Here is a 24,843-nt window from a genome sequence, read left to right as displayed (position 1 = left end):
CCCTGAGGAGTTGGGGGAAAAGAGACAAAGGAGAGTGAAAGAAACAGATCACACTGGGGCTCGCTGATGGGGTAGGATGTGTTCTCCTTATCCGTAATTCTCGGAACAGAAAGCGAGAAAACATTTCCATCTCCGTGCCCGGGATAAGAGCCAGATGGAAATGCAAAAAGAAATGTACTCCAGCACGCTGAATTGGTGGGTAAATGGAAAAAGAACTTTGGAAAAGGGGTGGTTTGCCCTTTAGCCATGCAAGAGATTCATATGCCACTTGTTCAGCGTTTGTTTAGATGAATTCGTATGGCGTGTGTAAAATACCAGAAAAATAAATAAAGAGGGGCTGGAGCTAAAGCCAAAAAGACAGAGCAGGAAAGACCATCACCTGCTAGTGTGGTAGAGAGGGAGATAACTTCTCTCGATGAATTTGTGTTTGGAAGTTGCCTAGTGAAACGGCAAGAGTAGCGATTTGAGTTATGATAGGAAGCATCCCTTATCCCTGACTTCAAGCAGACCTGCCAAGGGGTGACATCGGCCATGCCCTGTAGCTTCGATTCTTTTGTCCCTCAGGGGAGAGAGAATCATTGTGTCTTCTACTGGAGTGAATGGTGAGAGACCTAAGTCCAGTCTCCAGAATCAGTTGTTTGGGTGGGATTGAAATCTCAACTCCAACTCCACATACCTAGGCCGTGGGCCGTGTGGCAGGCCAGGTTTACTCTTGGACCAGGTGGTCACGGCAGAGGAACACACAGTATCTGAGGATGCACACACCACATTGTGATCCACAGATTTGACCGACGGGTGGTGAGGTCTCCTCATGACCACACCGTCATGGAATTAGCTGGGGGTTTCTTGTGGGTGTGTGAATATCCAGTGTGCCTAACCATCGCTTTTCGTGTGTTTGTGTGTGATTCAGGTGACCCAACCATCAACCCCGGAAAAAGGCGGCCATAAAACACCCAGGAGACGAAGATGATGGCACGTCGTGACCCCAAAAGTGGGGCAAACAGACTCGTGAGAGCCCAGACCCTCCAGAAGCAGCAGAGGGCCCCAGTTGGGCCAAGGGCTCCCCCACCCGATGAAGAGGATCCCAGGGTACGTCTAGCCCTGGAATCTTTTGGGTATCGAGGGGGGAGGAGCGGGCGAGTGTCACACGGTCCTCAGAGACTGGGTTGGATTCCAAAGAGTTCTGCCAGCACCACCCGGGTTGCTTTTCCCATCCAAGGTGGGCCTGGCTTGGGACCTCCTCCCCGGCCCGACAGGTCCCTGGAGAGACTCTTGGGAGCAACCTCCCTTTCCACTCAGAATCCTGTGTAGCCAGGTTGGGCTGTGCTGTGGACATCGGGTTCACGATCGTCCCCGCTAGAACCCTGAGTCCTTCCTTTGAGAGTTCCTCCGTCACATGGGCTTTGGGAGGGAACATCGTAACCGAACCCTCCCTCCACTTCAGGGCCCCCATGCCGGTGTCCCCTCTTTGGAATCCTCACTCAGTTCTGAATTCACAGTCCGTCTCAATGTTGACATTGGATCACTGCCTGTGGCTTCAGCTCATTCACTGACATCACTTCCTTTCCACCCACAGATCAAGTGCAAAAACTGCGGGGCCTTTGGGCACACGGCCAGAAGTACCAGGTGCCCCATGAAGTGCTGGAACGGAGCCCTGGTTCCCCAGACCTTTGGGAGAAAGGAAGGGAAGGAAAACCTGAAACCATGGAAGCCCCAGGTTCGAGGGAACCCTGGGCCCTTGAACAAGGAAAAGGGAGAGAAGGAAGAGAGACCGAGGTGAGCAGTGGGAGGGGTTTTCACCATCCTTAGGGTACTGCCACCTAAGGACACGGTGTCTCTGCACCCGCACACCGTGTGCCTTTCCGTCTCCGGGACAGGGAAGGAACGCTGCAGAGAAACAGACCAGAGCTCCGTGTCCTCCTGGGTTCCCCACCCAGGAGCTCCTTTGGCTCTGGGAGATTCAGGGACGGGGGAGAGGCGGGGGCGCTTCGTGCAGGTTCCCCATGACAGGGGGAAAAGCAACGGAATCCAAATGACAGTCCTTACTTGGGAAGCCTAGAGGGCCACCGGCAGGATGGGAAGGTTGGCACATGAGGGAAGGTGCAGAGGCGGAAAGGGCACAAAAGTTCCATTTATGTATCACAAAACACAGAACGGGACTGGGCCCCAGCCAGGGTTCTCCCTGTCTCCTGGGGAGAACCGGGGGGCAGGGCCTGAACTTTTTCTCTTCTGCAGGCAACAAGACCCACAGAGGAAGGCTCTCCTCCAGATCTTTTCCGGGGCACCTCCGGAGAAGCAGCCGCCAAATCGAAAAGCATCCATGGAATCTTGTGATTATCTGAGGGTGAGTGTCACCCTGGGCCCCTGGTCTTTTTCTCCTCTAGGTCACCCTGGTTGATTTCCTTTCAGGTTCCCGTGTGCGTGAGGGGATCGGGGAACCCCTCTTCCCTGCCTTCTTGGGGTCAGGGACTCCACGATGCTTCCAGGTCCATTTGATTCCAGGTGAAGGCATCTGAAGGTGCCGTATTTGCTGTTGCTTTCTTTCCGTGCAATGATGGCAAGCCTGCCAACAACATCTTCCTAGTGGCCTGAGGAAATTAGTCCCTCAGGGGCCCCAAACATGGAGGAGGCTCACCCCAGGAACATGCATGTTTTCAGAAAAGACGTCCTGGGAACCCTTGAGCCACCAACCTGCCTTCAGAAGGGCATTAGTCCGTCCCACTTCACGGAAGGCTGAGTGGAGGCGCTTTGATCCAGGGAATGCCCAAGACACAGTCTTCAGAAAAATGGTATTCTTAGACCATAGCTCGAGAGTGCATTTCTCATGGGTCTTGTCCCGATCAGCACTCACGTTGAGGATCTGTCCCTACTTCCAAGGACCGCCTGTCCATACCGTATTAAGAATTTCCTGCTGTGTGCACCTCGTCATTGGATGTGGTTGATTTCCATGTTGGCTCCATGCCGAGGAACCTCTAACGTGTGTGGTCTCCTTTCTTTCAGGTTGCAAGCAGGCCAATGCCGGTGCACACAGCCAATAAGAGGCCACGCGTGGACCCTGCCCTCACTGATGGCTCAGCTACCAAAATGTCTGACACGGTATCCGTCTTGGCTTCGCTGTCTCCCCTCAGAAAAGCCAGTCCGAGCTCCTCGTCAAGTCTCCGACCGAAGGAACGAGAGACAGGGGCTGTGGCCGACATCCCTCAGCCGGGAGTCAGGCAGCAGGGCCCGGAGCCTCTCGTCGTGGTGAAGCCGACACACAGCAGGCCTCAGGGTGGCCGCCGAGAAGTTCCCCAGGCTGCCTCCAAGCCCCACGGCCTGATCCGGGTCATCAGCCCCCAGGCACAAGACAAACGTCCTGCGGTGACCTCACAGCCCTGCCCACCAGCCGACACACACAGCTTGGGCCTCGGCTCCAATCTCAGTTTCAGGCCAGGAGCCAAGAGACCTGCCCAGGCTCCGACTCAGGCTTGCCTGAACTTCCCCAAGAAACCGAGAACGGGTCCCTTCCAGATGCCCGAAAATGCCATCCAGGGAGGTGAGCTGGGGGCCCCGGAGACTCTCCAACCTCCGCCAGCTGCAACCGAACTCAGACCAAGTCCGTCGCCCCAGATGAGCAGGGGGACACCCGCCCAGGTGCCCAGCAGCGACCGGCAGCCTCCGCGCAGCAGACCTTACCTGCCTACTGCCCAGGCCTGCACCATGTCCCATCACCCAGCGGCCAGCCACGATGGGGCCCAGCCTCTCAGAATGCTCTTCCGGAGACTGGAAAACGGATGGTGGAGCTCCAGCCTCCTGACAGCTCCCTCGTTTCCCTCTCCTGAGGAGCCGGGAGACTTCCTCTCTCACAGCCCTCACGTCTCAGAGAAGTCTGAGGCTCCCTGTGTTCCTGTCCCGCTGAGTGTCCTCTATGAGGACCTTCAGGTTTCCTCCTCCTCAGAGGACAGCGATTCTGACCTGGAGTGAGACTACAGGTGGCCGGGGCTCCATTGCACCCAGCTCCCGTGACTTGGAGGGGTCTGTGGGACTGAGGAGCACAGAGCAGAGAGCAGACTGTGTGTGGTGACTCCCAAGCTCCCCGGCTGTGGTGCTTCTGCGGATGTTGGAGCCCAGGCCAGGCAGGGACCACATGCAGAGACTCTGCCTCATCGAATTCTGGTGAGGGACATTGTAGTTCGCAGGGCTCTCCGGAAACCCGCCACCAGAAGCTTCTGTGCCAGTGATTCGTTGCCTCAGAAACTGGGTGACGGCGACGCGCGGGAGTCAGACTTCCGCTGTGATGTCAGTAGGAAACTGGGGAATGACTGTGTGTTTGCTCTCTAGATGGCTGAATCAGGGAACAGTTAGGGAACCCTGAGAGATGCAGGCCTTCAGCTGTGCCCCGCCCTGACAGCAGTGTTTTGGACGCTGTGAAGCGTTCTGCGCAAAGCGTTCTTGGGGTGTTTCCTCAGCCTGGAAAACTGGGCTCTGGAATGCCGTTGGAAATAGGTGTGTTTAATTTGTTTTGAAGTGAATAAAATTCTCAAAAAGATGACGTACTCTCTTTTGACTTTCATTCCGTGTTTGTGTGTAACTGATTTTCCAAGGGCTTGAAAATGTCTTGACTTGTCAGTAATCCAAGTCATTATGTCTCCGAAACAGAGTTGACTGAGGGGACCGCAGGTCTTCGCAGGACCCGTGACTTCTTAAACATCCACAGGGGCAAGAGAACCTCAGCCCCACTCTACCAACACGCACCTAGTCAAATTCCACCAAGTGAATCTCACGCACGCTAACACGTGGGGAGCGTTGCTTGCACCACGAGTCCCCATTTGGCTCAACGCGATGCCACGTGTGGGGTTCAAACTGTGACGGCCCCCATGAAGTGGTTTCCGGATGTGTGTATGAACGAGGCACACTTTCATTCGCCAAGTAGAACCCAGTAAAGCTGAAGTAAACTCCCAGATTTGGGATGTACTTCAGAGGTAGAATATTCGTCCCGTCTTCTTTCCGGATGCCTGAGCACCGGGCCTTTCCATGCTTCTCCCCCAATCCTAAGAGTAGCTGAGGTCGAGACTCACTGAAAGCTCTAGGTAAAGATATCCCACCATGCACAGGCTATCTCCGTTCTCTGACCTGGGAACAACTCTGACCAGGATTCCACATCTAGGAGGCCTGGGAACTGAGTGGGATTTTCTGAGCAATGCCAAATGGCTGCTCCCTTTCCGCCGCCGTTGAGGGTCGTTACCTTGGTTGTCCAGATCACCTAGAAACTATCAGTATCCAGAATCAACAAGATCAACTCTCTGCTCCTCTGACAGCAGAAGGAGCATGACCAAAATGAACCAAAGAGCGTGGCAGGAAAGGATGTGACCGGAAAGCTCAGAGAACAGCCACAGGGGGATGTAAGCAGGCGTTCCCACCTGATCATGAATAATTAATGAAGCGCAAATCCAGGGGGAATCGAGTTTCAGCAGGTGCAACTCATCCAACGGGAGATCGCCGGAGGGCCAACGAGATTCAGCAACTGAGAGTCGGGTGTAGTGTCAAGTGGGACGCGACTGGTTCCAAAGCTCTAGAAGACCATGGGGTCACTTGGACCACGTGAGAAAATGCCCCCAGTGTGCTGGTTCAGCATTCTGACTCCTGCCTGTCTCTTCCCGCCCAGGGAACGTGGACCCTAACTTGTGCAGGTGCAGATGACGAAGAGCAGAATGAGGGGACGCGGCACCCAAGTTCCCCGACAAGAGAGTTCCACAGAAAGTCCGCTGGATCTTCGCAAATCCAGAGAAATGGCAACGGGACCCAAGGAAATAGAGCCCCACCGGTGTCCTGGAGACTCTTCAGGCATAATGCCTGGAGCCGCAGGACGAGCTGAAAAAGGAGCCAGGCACCGAAGGACAAAGCGGTGTTGACGTTCTTCATCTGGGTTTCCCAGTGCAGTCCAATTCACGGTGGTTTCCAAGGGCCTCCTGGAGGAGAAAACACGTGAGGGTGTGGTCAGGGTTTTCTGCTGACACACTTACCGTGGGGAAGAAGGAGAAGCTCTGAAGATGGATAACGACCGAGATTGCATGTCAAGGTGTACCTCCTTGATGACACTGAGGCCTACGTTGAAATAGAGTGAATATGGTCCAATTACACTGTGTCTATTTTAGCACCTTGTTTAAAAAAAAAAAAAAAAGATGTAAAACAAGACAGGGGTACGTGCACCAGTAGTACATACCTGACGGGAAACATCTATTCTTCAAAGCTTGCGGCTGTACAGGTAGGTTTTAGAATGTCTGTCCATAGTGAACATCGTCTTAGAGGGGGCTGGGCAAACAGAGCTTTCCAGGTCATGTAATGGGATTCAGTTGATTAGGTTAGGGTCCGTTTCGCGTCAGGGGTCCAGAGGCAGTATAAAAGGCAGCCTGGAAAGCAAAGGTCCCTCTCTGCCCCTTCCTCCGGCTTCCTGAAGGCTGCACCGCTTCCAGCAGGGCTGCTCCAGCACCTGCCCATCTGAGCGCCAGCGCACCTGTTCATCTGAGCGCCAGCCGAGGAAAGCAAGTAGACCTGTAATTTCAGGTAAGTTTCCCTGAACGACTGTTTGTTTCGCCTAATCCCTGAGGAGTTGGGGGAAAAGAGACAAAGGAGAGTGAAAGAAACAGATCACACTGGGGCTCGCTGATGGGGTAGGATGTGTTCTCCTTATCCGTAATTCTTGGAACAGAAAGCGAGAAAACATTTCCATCTCCGTGCCCGGGATAAGAGCCAGATGGAAATGCAAAAAGAAATGTACTCCAGCACGCTGAATTGGTGGGTAAATGGAAAAAGAACTTTGGAAAAGGGGTGGTTTGCCCTTTAGCCATGCAAGAGATTCATATGCCACTTGTTCAGCGTTTGTTTAGATGAATTCGTATGGCGTGTGTAAAATACCAGAAAAATAAATAAAGAGGGGCTGGAGCTAAAGCCAAAAAGACAGAGCAGGAAAGACCATCACCTGCTAGTGTGGTAGAGAGGGAGATAACTTCTCTCGATGAATTTGTGTTTGGAAGTTGCCTAGTGAAACGGCAAGAGTAACGATTTGAGTTATGATAGGAAGCATCCCTTATCCCTGACTTCAAGCAGACCTGCCAAGGGGTGACATCGGCCATGCCCTGTAGCTTCGATTCTTTTGTCCCTCAGGGGAGAGAGAATCATTGTGTCTTCTACTGGAGTGAATGGTGAGAGACCTAAGTCCAGTCTCCAGAATCAGTTGTTTGGGTGGGATTGAAATCTCAACTCCAACTCCACATACCTAGGCCGTGGGCCGTGTGGCAGGCCAGGTTTACTCTTGGACCAGGTGGTCACGGCAGAGGAACACACAGTATCTGAGGATGCACACACCACATTGTGATCCACAGATTTGACCGACGGGTGGTGAGGTCTCCTCATGACCACACCGTCATGGAATTAGCTGGGGGTTTCTTGTGGGTGTGTGAATATCCAGTGTGCCTAACCATCGCTTTTCGTGTGTTTGTGTGTGATTCAGGTGACCCAACCATCAACCCCGGAAAAAGGCGGCCATAAAACGCCCAGGAGACGAAGATGATGGCACGTCGTGACCCCAAAAGTGGGGCAAACAGACTCGTGAGAGCCCAGACCCTCCAGAAGCAGCAGAGGGCCCCAGTTGGGCCAAGGGCTCCCCCACCCGATGAAGAGGATCCCAGGGTACGTCTAGCCCTGGAATCTTTTGGGTATCGAGGGGGGAGGAGCGGGCGAGTGTCACACGGTCCTCAGAGACTGGGTTGGATTCCAAAGAGTTCTGCCAGCACCACCCGGGTTGCTTTTCCCATCCAAGGTGGGCCTGGCTTGGGACCTCCTCCCCGGCCCGACAGGTCCCTGGAGAGACTCTTGGGAGCAACCTCCCTTTCCACTCAGAATCCTGTGTAGCCAGGTTGGGCTGTGCTGTGGACATCGGGTTCACGATCGTCCCCGCTAGAACCCTGAGTCCTTCCTTTGAGAGTTCCTCCGTCACATGGGCTTTGGGAGGGAACATCGTAACCGAACCCTCCCTCCACTTCAGGGCCCCCATGCCGGTGTCCCCTCTTTGGAATCCTCACTCAGTTCTGAATTCACAGTCCGTCTCAATGTTGACATTGGATCACTGCCTGTGGCTTCAGCTCATTCACTGACATCACTTCCTTTCCACCCACAGATCAAGTGCAAAAACTGCGGGGCCTTTGGGCACACGGCCAGAAGTACCAGGTGCCCCATGAAGTGCTGGAACGGAGCCCTGGTTCCCCAGACCTTTGGGAGAAAGGAAGGGAAGGAAAACCTGAAACCATGGAAGCCCCAGGTTCGAGGGAACCCTGGGCCCTTGAACAAGGAAAAGGGAGAGAAGGAAGAGAGACCGAGGTGAGCAGTGGGAGGGGTTTTCACCATCCTTAGGGTACTGCCACCTAAGGACACGGTGTCTCTGCACCCGCACACCGTGTGCCTTTCCGTCTCCGGGACAGGGAAGGAACGCTGCAGAGAAACAGACCAGAGCTCCGTGTCCTCCTGGGTTCCCCACCCAGGAGCTCCTTTGGCTCTGGGAGATTCAGGGACGGGGGAGAGGCGGGGGCGCTTCGTGCAGGTTCCCCATGACAGGGGGAAAAGCAACGGAATCCAAATGACAGTCCTTACTTGGGAAGCCTAGAGGGCCACCGGCAGGATGGGAAGGTTGGCACATGAGGGAAGGTGCAGAGGCGGAAAGGGCACAAAAGTTCCATTTATGTATCACAAAACACAGAACGGGACTGGGCCCCAGACAGGGTTCTCCCTGTCTCCTGGGGAGAACCGGGGGGCAGGGCCTGAACTTTTTCTCTTCTGCAGGCAACAAGACCCGCAGAGGAAGGCTCTCCTCCAGATCTTTTCCGGGGCACCTCCGGAGAAGCAGCCGCCAAATCGAAAAGCATCCATGGAATCTTGTGATTATCTGAGGGTGAGTGTCACCCTGGGCCCCTGGTCTTTTTCTCCTCTAGGTCACCCTGGTTGATTTCCTTTCAGGTTCCCGTGTGCGTGAGGGGATCGGGGAACCCCTCTTCCCTGCCTTCTTGGGGTCAGGGACTCCACGATCCTTCCAGGTCCATTTGATTCCAGGTGAAGGCATCTGAAGGTGCCGTATTTGCTGTTGCTTTCTTTCCGTGCAATGATGGCAAGCCTGCCAACAACATCTTCCTAGTGGCCTGAGGAAATTAGTCCCTCAGGGGCCCCAAACATGGAGGAGGCTCACCCCAGGAACATGCATGTTTTCAGAAAAGACGTCCTGGGAACCCTTGAGCCACCAACCTGCCTTCAGAAGGGCATTAGTCCGTCCCACTTCACGGAAGGCTGAGTGGAGGCGCTTTGATCCAGTGAATGCCCAAGACACAGTCTTCAGAATAATGGTATTCTTAGACCATAGCTCGAGAGTGCATTTCTCATGGGTCTTGTCCCGATCAGCACTCACGTTGAGGATCTGTCCCTACTTCCAAGGACCGCCTGTCCATACCGTATTAAGAATTTCCTGCTGTGTGCACCTCGTCATTGGATGTGGTTGATTTCCATGTTGGCTCCATGCCGAGGAACCTCTAACGTGTGTGGTCTCCTTTCTTTCAGGTTGCAAGCAGGCCAATGCCGGTGCACACAGCCAATAAGAGGCCACGCGTGGACCCTGCCCTCACTGATGGCTCAGCTACCAAAATGTCTGACACGGTATCCGTCTTGGCTTCGCTGTCTCCCCTCAGAAAAGCCAGTCCGAGCTCCTCGTCAAGTCTCCGACCGAAGGAACGAGAGACAGGGGCTGTGGCCGACATCCCTCAGCCGGGAGTCAGGCAGCAGGGCCCGGAGCCTCTCGTCGTGGTGAAGCCGACACACAGCAGGCCTCAGGGTGGCCGCCGAGAAGTTCCCCAGGCTGCCTCCAAGCCCCACGGCCTGATCCGGGTCATCAGCCCCCAGGCACAAGACAAACGTCCTGCGGTGACCTCACAGCCCTGCCCACCAGCCGACACACACAGCTTGGGCCTCGGCTCCAATCTCAGTTTCAGGCCAGGAGCCAAGAGACCTGCCCAGGCTCCGACTCAGGCTTGCCTGAACTTCCCCAAGAAACCGAGAACGGGTCCCTTCCAGATGCCCGAAAATGCCATCCAGGGAGGTGAGCTGGGGGCCCCGGAGACTCTCCAACCTCCGCCAGCTGCAACCGAACTCAGACCAAGTCCGTCGCCCCAGATGAGCAGGGGGACACCCGCCCAGGTGCCCAGCAGCGACCGGCAGCCTCCGCACAGCAGACCTTACCTGCCTACTGCCCAGGCCTGCACCATGTCCCATCACCCAGCGGCCAGCCACGATGGGGCCCAGCCTCTCAGAATGCTCTTCCGGAGACTGGAAAACGGATGGTGGAGCTCCAGCCTCCTGACAGCTCCCTCGTTTCCCTCTCCTGAGGAGCCGGGAGACTTCCTCTCTCACAGCCCTCACGTCTCAGAGAAGTCTGAGGCTCCCTGTGTTCCTGTCCCGCTGAGTGTCCTCTATGAGGACCTTCAGGTTTCCTCCTCCTCAGAGGACAGCGATTCTGACCTGGAGTGAGACTACAGGTGGCCGGGGCTCCATTGCACCCAGCTCCCGTGACTTGGAGGGGTCTGTGGGACTGAGGAGCACGGAGCAGAGAGCAGACTGTGTGTGGTGACTCCCAAGCTCCCCGGCTGTGGTGCTTCTGCGGATGTTGGAGCCCAGGCCAGGCAGGGACCACATGCAGAGACTCTGCCTCATCGAATTCTGGTGAGGGACATTGTAGTTCGCAGGGCTCTCCGGAAACCCGCCACCAGAAGCTTCTGTGCCAGTGATTCGTTGCCTCAGAAACTGGGTGACGGCGACGCGCGGGAGTCAGACTTCCGCTGTGATGTCAGTAGGAAACTGGGGAATGACTGTGTGTTTGCTCTCTAGATGGCTGAATCAGGGAACAGTTAGGGAACCCTGAGAGATGCAGGCCTTCAGCTGTGCCCCGCCCTGACAGCAGTGTTTTGGACGCTGTGAAGCGTTCTGCGCAAAGCGTTCTTGGGGTGTTTCCTCAGCCTGGAAAACTGGGCTCTGGAATGCCGTTGGAAATAGGTGTGTTTAATTTGTTTTGAAGTGAATAAAATTCTCAAAATGATGACGTACTCTCTTTTGACTTTCATTCCGTGTTTGTGTGTAACTGATTTTCCAAGGGCTTGAAAATGTCTTGACTTGTCAGTAATCCAAGTCATTATGTCTCCGAAACAGAGTTGACTGAGGGGACCGCAGGTCTTCGCAGGACCCGTGACTTCTTAAACATCCACAGGGGCAAGAGAACCTCAGCCCCACTCTACCAACACGCACCTAGTCAAATTCCACCAAGTGAATCTCACGCACGCTAACACGTGGGGAGCGTTGCTTGCACCACGAGTCCCCATTTGGCTCAACGCGATGCCACGTGTGGGGTTCAAACTGTGACGGCCCCCATGAAGTGGTTTCCGGATGTGTGTATGAACGAGGCACACTTTCATTCGCCAAGTAGAACCCAGTAAAGCTGAAGTAAACTCCCAGATTTGGGATGTACTTCAGAGGTAGAATATTCGTCCCGTCTTCTTTCCGGATGCCTGAGCACCGGGCCTTTCCATGCTTCTCCCCCGATCCTAAGAGTAGCTGAGGTCGAGACTCACTGAAAGCTCTAGGTAAAGATATCCCACCATGCACAGGCTATCTCCGTTCTCTGACCTGGGAACAACTCTGACCAGGATTCCACATCTAGGAGGCCTGGGAACTGAGTGGGATTTTCTGAGCAATGCCAAATGGCTGCTCCCTTTCCGCCGCCGTTGAGGGTCGTTACCTTGGTTGTCCAGATCACCTAGAAACTATCAGTATCCAGAATCAACAAGATCAACTCTCTGCTCCTCTGACAGCAGAAGGAGCATGACCAAAATGAACCAAAGAGCGTGGCAGGAAAGGATGTGACCGGAAAGCTCAGAGAACAGCCACAGGGGGATGTAAGCAGGCGTTCCCACCTGATCATGAATAATTAATGAAGCGCAAATCCAGGGGGAATCGAGTTTCAGCAGGTGCAACTCATCCAACGGGAGATCGCCGGAGGGCCAACGAGATTCAGCAACTGAGAGTCGGGTGTAGTGTCAAGTGGGACGCGACTGGTTCCAAAGCTCTAGAAGACCATGGGGTCACTTGGACCACGTGAGAAAATGCCCCCAGTGTGCTGGTTCAGCATTCTGACTCCTGCCTGTCTCTTCCCGCCCAGGGAACGTGGACCCTAACTTGTGCAGGTGCAGATGACGAAGAGCAGAATGAGGGGACGCGGCACCCAAGTTCCCCGACAAGAGAGTTCCACAGAAAGTCCGCTGGATCTTCGCAAATCCAGAGAAATGGCAACGGGACCCAAGGAAATAGAGCCCCACCGGTGTCCTGGAGACTCTTCAGGCATAATGCCTGGAGCCGCAGGACGAGCTGAAAAAGGAGCCAGGCACCGAAGGACAAAGCGGTGTTGACGTTCTTCATCTGGGTTTCCCAGTGCAGTCCAATTCACGGTGGTTTCCAAGGGCCTCCTGGAGGAGAAAACACGTGAGGGTGTGGTCAGGGTTTTCTGCTGACACACTTACCGTGGGGAAGAAGGAGAAGCTCTGAAGATGGATAACGACCGAGATTGCATGTCAAGGTGTACCTCCTTGATGACACTGAGGCCTACGTTGAAATAGAGTGAATATGGTCCAATTACACTGTGTCTATTTTAGCACCTTGTTAAAAAAAAAAAAAAAAAAGATGTAAAACAAGACAGGGGTACGTGCACCAGTAGTACATACCTGACGGGAAACATCTATTCTTCAAAGCTTGCGGCTGTACAGGTAGGTTTTAGAATGTCTGTCCATAGTGAACATCGTCTTAGAGGGGGCTGGGCAAACAGAGCTTTCCAGGTCATGTAATGGGATTCAGTTGATTAGGTTAGGGTCCGTTTCGCGTCAGGGGTCCAGAGGCAGTATAAAAGGCAGCCTGGAAAGCAAAGGTCCCTCTCTGCCCCTTCCTCCGGCTTCCTGAAGGCTGCACCGCTTCCAGCAGGGCTGCTCCAGCACCTGCCCATCTGAGCGCCAGCGCACCTGTTCATCTGAGCGCCAGCCGAGGAAAGCAAGTAGACCTGTAATTTCAGGTAAGTTTCCCTGAACGACTGTTTGTTTCGCCTAATCCCTGAGGAGTTGGGGGAAAAGAGACAAAGGAGAGTGAAAGAAACAGATCACACTGGGGCTCGCTGATGGGGTAGGATGTGTTCTCCTTATCCGTAATTCTTGGAACAGAAAGCGAGAAAACATTTCCATCTCCGTGCCCGGGATAAGAGCCAGATGGAAATGCAAAAAGAAATGTACTCCAGCACGCTGAATTGGTGGGTAAATGGAAAAAGAACTTTGGAAAAGGGGTGGTTTGCCCTTTAGCCATGCAAGAGATTCATATGCCACTTGTTCAGCGTTTGTTTAGATGAATTCGTATGGCGTGTGTAAAATACCAGAAAAATAAATAAAGAGGGGCTGGAGCTAAAGCCAAAAAGACAGAGCAGGAAAGACCATCACCTGCTAGTGTGGTAGAGAGGGAGATAACTTCTCTCGATGAATTTGTGTTTGGAAGTTGCCTAGTGAAACGGCAAGAGTGGCGATTTGAGTTATGATAGGAAGCATCCCTTATCCCTGACTTCAAGCAGACCTGCCAAGGGGTGACATCGGCCATGCCCTGTAGCTTCGATTCTTTTGTCCCTCAGGGGAGAGAGAATCATTGTGTCTTCTACTGGAGTGAATGGTGAGAGACCTAAGTCCAGTCTCCAGAATCAGTTGTTTGGGTGGGATTGAAATCTCAACTCCAACTCCACATACCTAGGCCGTGGGCCGTGTGGCAGGCCAGGTTTACTCTTGGACCAGGTGGTCACGGCAGAGGAACACACAGTATCTGAGGATGCACACACCACATTGTGATCCACAGATTTGACCGACGGGTGGTGAGGTCTCCTCATGACCACACCGTCATGGAATTAGCTGGGGGTTTCTTGTGGGTGTGTGAATATCCAGTGTGCCTAACCATCGCTTTTCGTGTGTTTGTGTGTGATTCAGGTGACCCAACCATCAACCCCGGAAAAAGGCGGCCATAAAACGCCCAGGAGACGAAGATGATGGCACGTCGTGACCCCAAAAGTGGGGCAAACAGACTCGTGAGAGCCCAGACCCTCCAGAAGCAGCAGAGGGCCCCAGTTGGGCCAAGGGCTCCCCCACCCGATGAAGAGGATCCCAGGGTACGTCTAGCCCTGGAATCTTTTGGGTATCGAGGGGGGAGGAGCGGGCGAGTGTCACACGGTCCTCAGAGACTGGGTTGGATTCCAAAGAGTTCTGCCAGCACCACCCGGGTTGCTTTTCCCATCCAAGGTGGGCCTGGCTTGGGACCTCCTCCCCGGCCCGACAGGTCCCTGGAGAGACTCTTGGGAGCAACCTCCCTTTCCACTCAGAATCCTGTGTAGCCAGGTTGGGCTGTGCTGTGGACATCGGGTTCACGATCGTCCCCGCTAGAACCCTGAGTCCTTCCTTTGAGAGTTCCTCCGTCACATGGGCTTTGGGAGGGAACATCGTAACCGAACCCTCCCTCCACTTCAGGGCCCCCATGCCGGTGTCCCCTCTTTGGAATCCTCACTCAGTTCTGAATTCACAGTCCGTCTCAATGTTGACATTGGATCACTGCCTGTGGCTTCAGCTCATTCACTGACATCACTTCCTTTCCACCCACAGATCAAGTGCAAAAACTGCGGGGCCTTTGGGCACACGGCCAGAAGTACCAGGTGCCCCATGAAGTGCTGGAACGGAGCCCTGGTTCCCCAGACCTTTGGGAGAAAGGAAGGGAAGGAAAACCTGAAACCATGGAAGCCCCAGGTTCGAGGGAACCCTGGGCCCTTGAACAAGGAAAAGGGAGAGAAGGAAGAGAGACCGAGGTGAGCAGTGGGAGGGGTTTTCACCATCCTTAGGGTACTGCCACCTAAGGACACGGTGTCTCTGCACCCGCACACCGTGTGCCTTTCCGTCTCCGGGACAGGGAAGGAACGCTGCAGAGAAACAGACCAGAGCTCCGTGTCCTCCTGGGTTCCCCACCCAGGAGCTCCTTTGGCTCTGGGAGATTCAGGGACGGGGGAGAGGCGGGGGCGCTTCGTGCAGCTTCCCCATGACAGGGGGAAAAGCAACGGAATCCAAATGACAGTCCTTACTTGGGAAGCCTAGAGGGCCACCGGCAGGATGGGAAGGTTGGCACATGAGGGAAGGTGCAGAGGCGGAAAGGGCACAAAAGTTCCATTTATGTATCACAAAACACAGAACGGGACTGGGCCCCAGACAGGGTTCTCCCTGTCTCCTGGGGAGAACCGGGGGGCAGGGCCTGAACTTTTTCTCTTCTGCAGGCAACAAGACCCGCAGAGGAAGGCTCTCCTCCAGATCTTTTCCGGGGCACCTCCGGAGAAGCAGCCGCCAAATCGAAAAGCATCCATGGAATCTTGTGATTATCTGAGGGTGAGTGTCACCCTGGGCCCCTGGTCTTTTTCTCCTCTAGGTCACCCTGGTTGATTTCCTTTCAGGTTCCCGTGTGCGTGAGGGGATCGGGGAACCCCTCTTCCCTGCCTTCTTGGGGTCAGGGACTCCACGATCCTTCCAGGTCCATTTGATTCCAGGTGAAGGCATCTGAAGGTGCCGTATTTGCTGTTGCTTTCTTTCCGTGCAATGATGGCAAGCCTGCCAACAACATCTTCCTAGTGGCCTGAGGAAATTAGTCCCTCAGGGGCCCCAAACATGGAGGAGGCTCACCCCAGGAACATGCATGTTTTCAGAAAAGACGTCCTGGGAACCCTTGAGCCACCAACCTGCCTTCAGAAGGGCATTAGTCCGTCCCACTTCACGGAAGGCTGAGTGGAGGCGCTTTGATCCAGTGAATGCCCAAGACACAGTCTTCAGAATAATGGTATTCTTAGACCATAGCTCGAGAGTGCATTTCTCATGGGTCTTGTCCCGATCAGCACTCACGTTGAGGATCTGTCCCTACTTCCAAGGACCGCCTGTCCATACCGTATTAAGAATTTCCTGCTGTGTGCACCTCGTCATTGGATGTGGTTGATTTCCATGTTGGCTCCATGCCGAGGAACCTCTAACGTGTGTGGTCTCCTTTCTTTCAGGTTGCAAGCAGGCCAATGCCGGTGCACACAGCCAATAAGAGGCCACGCGTGGACCCTGCCCTCACTGATGGCTCAGCTACCAAAATGTCTGACACGGTATCCGTCTTGGCTTCGCTGTCTCCCCTCAGAAAAGCCAGTCCGAGCTCCTCGTCAAGTCTCCGACCGAAGGAACGAGAGACAGGGGCTGTGGCCGACATCCCTCAGCCGGGAGTCAGGCAGCAGGGCCCGGAGCCTCTCGTCGTGGTGAAGCCGACACACAGCAGGCCTCAGGGTGGCCGCCGAGAAGTTCCCCAGGCTGCCTCCAAGCCCCACGGCCTGATCCGGGTCATCAGCCCCCAGGCACAAGACAAACGTCCTGCGGTGACCTCACAGCCCTGCCCACCAGCCGACACACACAGCTTGGGCCTCGGCTCCAATCTCAGTTTCAGGCCAGGAGCCAAGAGACCTGCCCAGGCTCCGACTCAGGCTTGCCTGAACTTCCCCAAGAAACCGAGAACGGGTCCCTTCCAGATGCCCGAAAATGCCATCCAGGGAGGTGAGCTGGGGGCCCCGGAGACTCTCCAACCTCCGCCAGCTGCAACCGAACTCAGACCAAGTCCGTCGCCCCAGATGAGCAGGGGGACACCCGCCCAGGTGCCCAGCAGCGACCGGCAGCCTCCGCACAGCAGACCTTACCTGCCTACTGCCCAGGCCTGCACCATGTCCCATCACCCAGCGGCCAGCCACGATGGGGCCCAGCCTCTCAGAATGCTCTTCCGGAGACTGGAAAACGGATGGTGGAGCTCCAGCCTCCTGACAGCTCCCTCGTTTCCCTCTCCTGAGGAGCCGGGAGACTTCCTCTCTCACAGCCCTCACGTCTCAGAGAAGTCTGAGGCTCCCTGTGTTCCTGTCCCGCTGAGTGTCCTCTATGAGGACCTTCAGGTTTCCTCCTCCTCAGAGGACAGCGATTCTGACCTGGAGTGAGACTACAGGTGGCCGGGGCTCCATTGCACCCAGCTCCCGTGACTTGGAGGGGTCTGTGGGACTGAGGAGCACGGAGCAGAGAGCAGACTGTGTGTGGTGACTCCCAAGCTCCCCGGCTGTGGTGCTTCTGCGGATGTTGGAGCCCAGGCCAGGCAGGGACCACATGCAGAGACTCTGCCTCATCGAATTCTGGTGAGGGACATTGTAGTTCGCAGGGCTCTCCGGAAACCCGCCACCAGAAGCTTCTGTGCCAGTGATTCGTTGCCTCAGAAACTGGGTGACGGCGACGCGCGGGAGTCAGACTTCCGCTGTGATGTCAGTAGGAAACTGGGGAATGACTGTGTGTTTGCTCTCTAGATGGCTGAATCAGGGAACAGTTAGGGAACCCTGAGAGATGCAGGCCTTCAGCTGTGCCCCGCCCTGACAGCAGTGTTTTGGACGCTGTGAAGCGTTCTGCGCAAAGCGTTCTTGGGGTGTTTCCTCAGCCTGGAAAACTGGGCTCTGGAATGCCGTTGGAAATAGGTGTGTTTAATTTGTTTTGAAGTGAATAAAATTCTCAAAATGATGACGTACTCTCTTTTGACTTTCATTCCGTGTTTGTGTGTAACTGATTTTCCAAGGGCTTGAAAATGTCTTGACTTGTCAGTAATCCAAGTCATTATGTCTCCGAAACAGAGTTGACTGAGGGGACCGCAGGTCTTCGCAGGACCCGTGACTTCTTAAACATCCACAGGGGCAAGAGAACCTCAGCCCCACTCTACCAACACGCACCTAGTCAAATTCCACCAAGTGAATCTCACGCACGCTAACACGTGGGGAGCGTTGCTTGCACCACGAGTCCCCATTTGGCTCAACGCGATGCCACGTGTGGGGTTCAAACTGTGACGGCCCCCATGAAGTGGTTTCCGGATGTGTGTATGAACGAGGCACACTTTCATTCGCCAAGTAGAACCCAGTAAAGCTGAAGTAAACTCCCAGATTTGGGATGTACTTCAGAGGTAGAATATTCGTCCCGTCTTCTTTCCGGATGCCTGAGCACCGGGCCTTTCCATGCTTCTCCCCCGATCCTAAGAGTAGCTGAGGTCGAGACTCACTGAAAGCTCTAGGTAAAGATATCCCACCATGCACAGGCTATCTCCGTTCTCTGACCTGGGAACAACTCTGACCAGGATTCCACATCTAGGAGGCCTGGGAACTGAGTGGGATTTTCTGAGCAATGCCAAATGGCTGCTCCCTTTCCGCCGCCGTTGAGGGTCGTTACCTTGGTTGTCCAGATCACCTAGAAACTATCAGTATCCAGAATCAACAAGATCAACTCTCTGCTCCTCTGACAGCAGAAGGAGCATGACCAAAATGAACCAAAGAGCGTGGCAGGAAAGGATGTGACCGGAAAGCTCAGAGAACAGCCACAGGGGGATGTAAGCAGGCGTTCCCACCTGATCATGAATAATTAATGAAGCGCAAATCCAGGGGGAATCGAGTTTCAGCAGGTGCAACTCATCCAACGGGAGATCGCCGGAGGGCCAACGAGATTCAGCAACTGAGAGTCGGGTGTAGTGTCAAGTGGGACGCGACTGGTTCCAAAGCTCTAGAAGACCATGGGGTCACTTGGACCACGTGAGAAAATGCCCCCAGTGTGCTGGTTCAGCATTCTGACTCCTGCCTGTCTCTTCCCGCCCAGGGAACGTGGACCCTAACTTGTGCAGGTGCAGATGACGAAGAGCAGAATGAGGGGACGCGGCACCCAAGTTCCCCGACAAGAGAGTTCCACAGAAAGTCCGCTGGATCTTCGCAAATCCAGAGAAATGGCAACGGGACCCAAGGAAATAGAGCCCCACCGGTGTCCTGGAGACTCTTCAGGCATAATGCCTGGAGCCGCAGGACGAGCTGAAAAAGGAGCCAGGCACCGAAGGACAAAGCGGTGTTGACGTTCTTCATCTGGGTTTCCCAGTGCAGTCCAATTCACGGTGGTTTCCAAGGGCCTCCTGGAGGAGAAAACACGTGAGGGTGTGGTCAGGGTTTTCTGCTGACACACTTACCGTGGGGAAGAAGGAGAAGCTCTGAAGATGGATAACGACCGAGATTGCATGTCAAGGTGTACCTCCTTGATGACACTGAGGCCTACGTTGAAATAGAGTGAATATGGTCCAATTACACTGTGTCTATTTTAGCACCTTGTTTAAAAAAAAAAAAAAAAAAGATGTAAAACAAGACAGGGGTACGTGCACCAGTAGTACATACCTGACGGGAAACATCTATTCTTCAAAGCTTGCGGCTGTACAGGTAGGTTTTAGAATGTCTGTCCATAGTGAACATCGTCTTAGAGGGGGCTGGGCAAACAGAGCTTTCCAGGTCATGTAATGGGATTCAGTTGATTAGGTTAGGGTCCGTTTCGCGTCAGGGGTCCAGAGGCAGTATAAAAGGCAGCCTGGAAAGCAAAGGTCCCTCTCTGCCCCTTCCTCCGGCTTCCTGAAGGCTGCACCGCTTCCAGCAGGGCTGCTCCAGCACCTGCCCATCTGAGCGCCAGCGCACCTGTTCATCTGAGCGCCAGCCGAGGAAAGCAAGTAGACCTGTAATTTCAGGTAAGTTTCCCTGAACGACTGTTTGTTTCGCCTAATCCCTGAGGAGTTGGGGGAAAAGAGACAAAGGAGAGTGAAAGAAACAGATCACACTGGGGCTCGCTGATGGGGTAGGATGTGTTCTCCTTATCCGTAATTCTTGGAACAGAAAGCGAGAAAACATTTCCATCTCCGTGCCCGGGATAAGAGCCAGATGGAAATGCAAAAAGAAATGTACTCCAGCACGCTGAATTGGTGGGTAAATGGAAAAAGAACTTTGGAAAAGGGGTGGTTTGCCCTTTAGCCATGCAAGAGATTCATATGCCACTTGTTCAGCGTTTGTTTAGATGAATTCGTATGGCGTGTGTAAAATACCAGAAAAATAAATAAAGAGGGGCTGGAGCTAAAGCCAAAAAGACAGAGCAGGAAAGACCATCACCTGCTAGTGTGGTAGAGAGGGAGATAACTTCTCTCGATGAATTTGTGTTTGGAAGTTGCCTAGTGAAACGGCAAGAGTAGCGATTTGAGTTATGATAGGAAGCATCCCTTATCCCTGACTTCAAGCAGACCTGCCAAGGGGTGACATCGGCCATGCCCTGTAGCTTCGATTCTTTTGTCCCTCAGGGGAGAGAGAATCATTGTGTCTTCTACTGGAGTGAATGGTGAGAGACCTAAGTCCAGTCTCCAGAATCAGTTGTTTGGGTGGGATTGAAATCTCAACTCCAACTCCACATACCTAGGCCGTGGGCCGTGTGGCAGGCCAGGTTTACTCTTGGACCAGGTGGTCACGGCAGAGGAACACACAGTATCTGAGGATGCACACACCACATTGTGATCCACAGATTTGACCGACGGGTGGTGAGGTCTCCTCATGACCACACCGTCATGGAATTAGCTGGGGGTTTCTTGTGGGTGTGTGAATATCCAGTGTGCCTAACCATCGCTTTTCGTGTGTTTGTGTGTGATTCAGGTGACCCAACCATCAACCCCGGAAAAAGGTGGCCATAAAACGCCCAGGAGACGAAGATGATGGCACGTCGTGACCCCAAAAGTGGGGCAAACAGACTCGTGAGAGCCCAGACCCTCCAGAAGCAGCAGAGGGCCCCAGTTGGGCCAAGGGCTCCCCCACCCGATGAAGAGGATCCCAGGGTACGTCTAGCCCTGGAATCTTTTGGGTATCGAGGGGGGAGGAGCGGGCGAGTGTCACACGGTCCTCAGAGACTGGGTTGGATTCCAAAGAGTTCTGCCAGCACCACCCGGGTTGCTTTTCCCATCCAAGGTGGGCCTGGCTTGGGACCTCCTCCCCGGCCCGACAGGTCCCTGGAGAGACTCTTGGGAGCAACCTCCCTTTCCACTCAGAATCCTGTGTAGCCAGGTTGGGCTGTGCTGTGGACATCGGGTTCACGATCGTCCCCGCTAGAACCCTGAGTCCTTCCTTTGAGAGTTCCTCCGTCACATGGGCTTTGGGAGGGAACATCGTAACCGAACCCTCCCTCCACTTCAGGGCCCCCATGCCGGTGTCCCCTCTTTGGAATCCTCACTCAGTTCTGAATTCACAGTCCGTCTCAATGTTGACATTGGATCACTGCCTGTGGCTTCAGCTCATTCACTGACATCACTTCCTTTCCACCCACAGATCAAGTGCAAAAACTGCGGGGCCTTTGGGCACACGGCCAGAAGTACCAGGTGCCCCATGAAGTGCTGGAACGGAGCCCTGGTTCCCCAGACCTTTGGGAGAAAGGAAGGGAAGGAAAACCTGAAACCATGGAAGCCCCAGGTTCGAGGGAACCCTGGGCCCTTGAACAAGGAAAAGGGAGAGAAGGAAGAGAGACCGAGGTGAGCAGTGGGAGGGGTTTTCACCATCCTTAGGGTACTGCCACCTAAGGACACGGTGTCTCTGCACCCGCACACCGTGTGCCTTTCCGTCTCCGGGACAGGGAAGGAACGCTGCAGAGAAACAGACCAGAGCTCCGTGTCCTCCTGGGTTCCCCACCCAGGAGCTCCTTTGGCTCTGGGAGATTCAGGGACGGGGGAGAGGCGGGGGCGCTTCGTGCAGGTTCCCCATGACAGGGGGAAAAGCAACGGAATCCAAATGACAGTCCTTACTTGGGAAGCCTAGAGGGCCACCGGCAGGATGGGAAGGTTGGCACATGAGGGAAGGTGCAGAGGCGGAAAGGGCACAAAAGTTCCATTTATGTATCACAAAACACAGAACGGGACTGGGCCCCAGCCAGGGTTCTCCCTGTCTCCTGGGGAGAACCGGGGGGCAGGGCCTGAACTTTTTCTCTTCTGCAGGCAACAAGACCCGAAGAGGAAGGCTCTCCTCCAGATCTTTTCCGGGGCACCTCCGGAGAAGCAGCCGCCAAATCGAAAAGCATCCATGGAATCTTGTGATTATCTGAGGGTGAGTGTCACCCTGGGCCCCTGGTCTTTTTCTCCTCTAGGTCACCCTGGTTGATTTCCTTTCAGGTTCCCGTGTGCGTGAGGGGATCGGGGAACCCCTCTTCCCTGCCTTCTTGGGGTCAGGGACTCCACGATCCTTCCAGGTCCATTTGATTCCAGGTGAAGGCATCTGAAGGTGCCGTATTTGCTGTTGCTTTCTTTCCGTGCAATGATGGCAAGCCTGCCAACAACATCTTCCTAGTGGCCTGAGGAAATTAGTCCCTCAGGGGCCCCAAACATGGAGGAGGCTCACCCCAGGAACATGCATGTTTTCAGAAAAGACGTCCTGGGAACCCTTGAGCCACCAACCTGCCTTCAGAAGGGCATTAGTCCGTCCCACTTCACGGAAGGCTGAGTGGAGGCGCTTTGATCCAGTGAATGCCCAAGACACAGTCTTCAGAAAAATGGTATTCTTAGACCATAGCTCGAGAGTGCATTTCTCATGGGTCTTGTCCCGATCAGCACTCACGTTGAGGATCTGTCCCTACTTCCAAGGACCGCCTGTCCATACCGTATTAAGAATTTCCTGCTGTGTGCACCTCGTCATTGGATGTGGTTGATTTCCATGTTGGCTCCATGCCGAGGAACCTCTAACGTGTGTGGTCTCCTTTCTTTCAGGTTGCAAGCAGGCCAATGCCGGTGCACACAGCCAATAAGAGGCCACGCGTGGACCCTGCCCTCACTGATGGCTCAGCTACCAAAATGTCTGACACGGTATCCGTCTTGGCTTCGCTGTCTCCCCTCAGAAAAGCCAGTCCGAGCTCCTCGTCAAGTCTCCGACCGAAGGAACGAGAGACAGGGGCTGTGGCCGACATCCCTCAGCCGGGAGTCAGGCAGCAGGGCCCGGAGCCTCTCGTCGTGGTGAAGCCGACACACAGCAGGCCTCAGGGTGGCCGCCGAGAAGTTCCCCAGGCTGCCTCCAAGCCCCACGGCCTGATCCGGGTCATCAGCCCCCAGGCACAAGACAAACGTCCTGCGGTGACCTCACAGCCCTGCCCACCAGCCGACACACACAGCTTGGGCCTCGGCTCCAATCTCAGTTTCAGGCCAGGAGCCAAGAGACCTGCCCAGGCTCCGACTCAGGCTTGCCTGAACTTCCCCAAGAAACCGAGAACGGGTCCCTTCCAGATGCCCGAAAATGCCATCCAGGGAGGTGAGCTGGGGGCCCCGGAGACTCTCCAACCTCCGCCAGCTGCAACCGAACTCAGACCAAGTCCGTCGCCCCAGATGAGCAGGGGGACACCCGCCCAGGTGCCCAGCAGCGACCGGCAGCCTCCGCACAGCAGACCTTACCTGCCTACTGCCCAGGCCTGCACCATGTCCCATCACCCAGCGGCCAGCCACGATGGGGCCCAGCCTCTCAGAATGCTCTTCCGGAGACTGGAAAACGGATGGTGGAGCTCCAGCCTCCTGACAGCTCCCTCGTTTCCCTCTCCTGAGGAGCCGGGAGACTTCCTCTCTCACAGCCCTCACGTCTCAGAGAAGTCTGAGGCTCCCTGTGTTCCTGTCCCGCTGAGTGTCCTCTATGAGGACCTTCAGGTTTCCTCCTCCTCAGAGGACAGCGATTCTGACCTGGAGTGAGACTACAGGTGGCCGGGGCTCCATTGCACCCAGCTCCCGTGACTTGGAGGGGTCTGTGGGACTGAGGAGCACGGAGCAGAGAGCAGACTGTGTGTGGTGACTCCCAAGCTCCCCGGCTGTGGTGCTTCTGCGGATGTTGGAGCCCAGGCCAGGCAGGGACCACATGCAGAGACTCTGCCTCATCGAATTCTGGTGAGGGACATTGTAGTTCGCAGGGCTCTCCGGAAACCCGCCACCAGAAGCTTCTGTGCCAGTGATTCGTTGCCTCAGAAACTGGGTGACGGCGACGCGCGGGAGTCAGACTTCCGCTGTGATGTCAGTAGGAAACTGGGGAATGACTGTGTGTTTGCTCTCTAGATGGCTGAATCAGGGAACAGTTAGGGAACCCTGAGAGATGCAGGCCTTCAGCTGTGCCCCGCCCTGACAGCAGTGTTTTGGACGCTGTGAAGCGTTCTGCGCAAAGCGTTCTTGGGGTGTTTCCTCAGCCTGGAAAACTGGGCTCTGGAATGCCGTTGGAAATAGGTGTGTTTAATTTGTTTTGAAGTGAATAAAATTCTCAAAAAGATGACGTACTCTCTTTTGACTTTCATTCCGTGTTTGTGTGTAACTGATTTTCCAAGGGCTTGAAAATGTCTTGACTTGTCAGTAATCCAAGTCATTATGTCTCCGAAACAGAGTTGACTGAGGGGACCGCAGGTCTTCGCAGGACCCGTGACTTCTTAAACATCCACAGGGGCAAGAGAACCTCAGCCCCACTCTACCAACACGCACCTAGTCAAATTCCACCAAGTGAATCTCACGCACGCTAACACGTGGGGAGCGTTGCTTGCACCACGAGTCCCCATTTGGCTCAACGCGATGCCACGTGTGGGGTTCAAACTGTGACGGCCCCCATGAAGTGGTTTCCGGATGTGTGTATGAACGAGGCACACTTTCATTCGCCAAGTAGAACCCAGTAAAGCTGAAGTAAACTCCCAGATTTGGGATGTACTTCAGAGGTAGAATATTCGTCCCGTCTTCTTTCCGGATGCCTGAGCACCGGGCCTTTCCATGCTTCTCCCCCGATCCTAAGAGTAGCTGAGGTCGAGACTCACTGAAAGCTCTAGGTAAAGATATCCCACCATGCACAGGCTATCTCCG

Source organism: Macaca nemestrina (assembly GCF_043159975.1).
Source record: "Macaca nemestrina isolate mMacNem1 chromosome 4 unlocalized genomic scaffold, mMacNem.hap1 SUPER_4_unloc_3, whole genome shotgun sequence".
NCBI classification, from domain to species: domain Eukaryota; kingdom Metazoa; phylum Chordata; class Mammalia; order Primates; family Cercopithecidae; genus Macaca; species Macaca nemestrina.
This window is presented reverse-complemented; position numbering follows the sequence as displayed.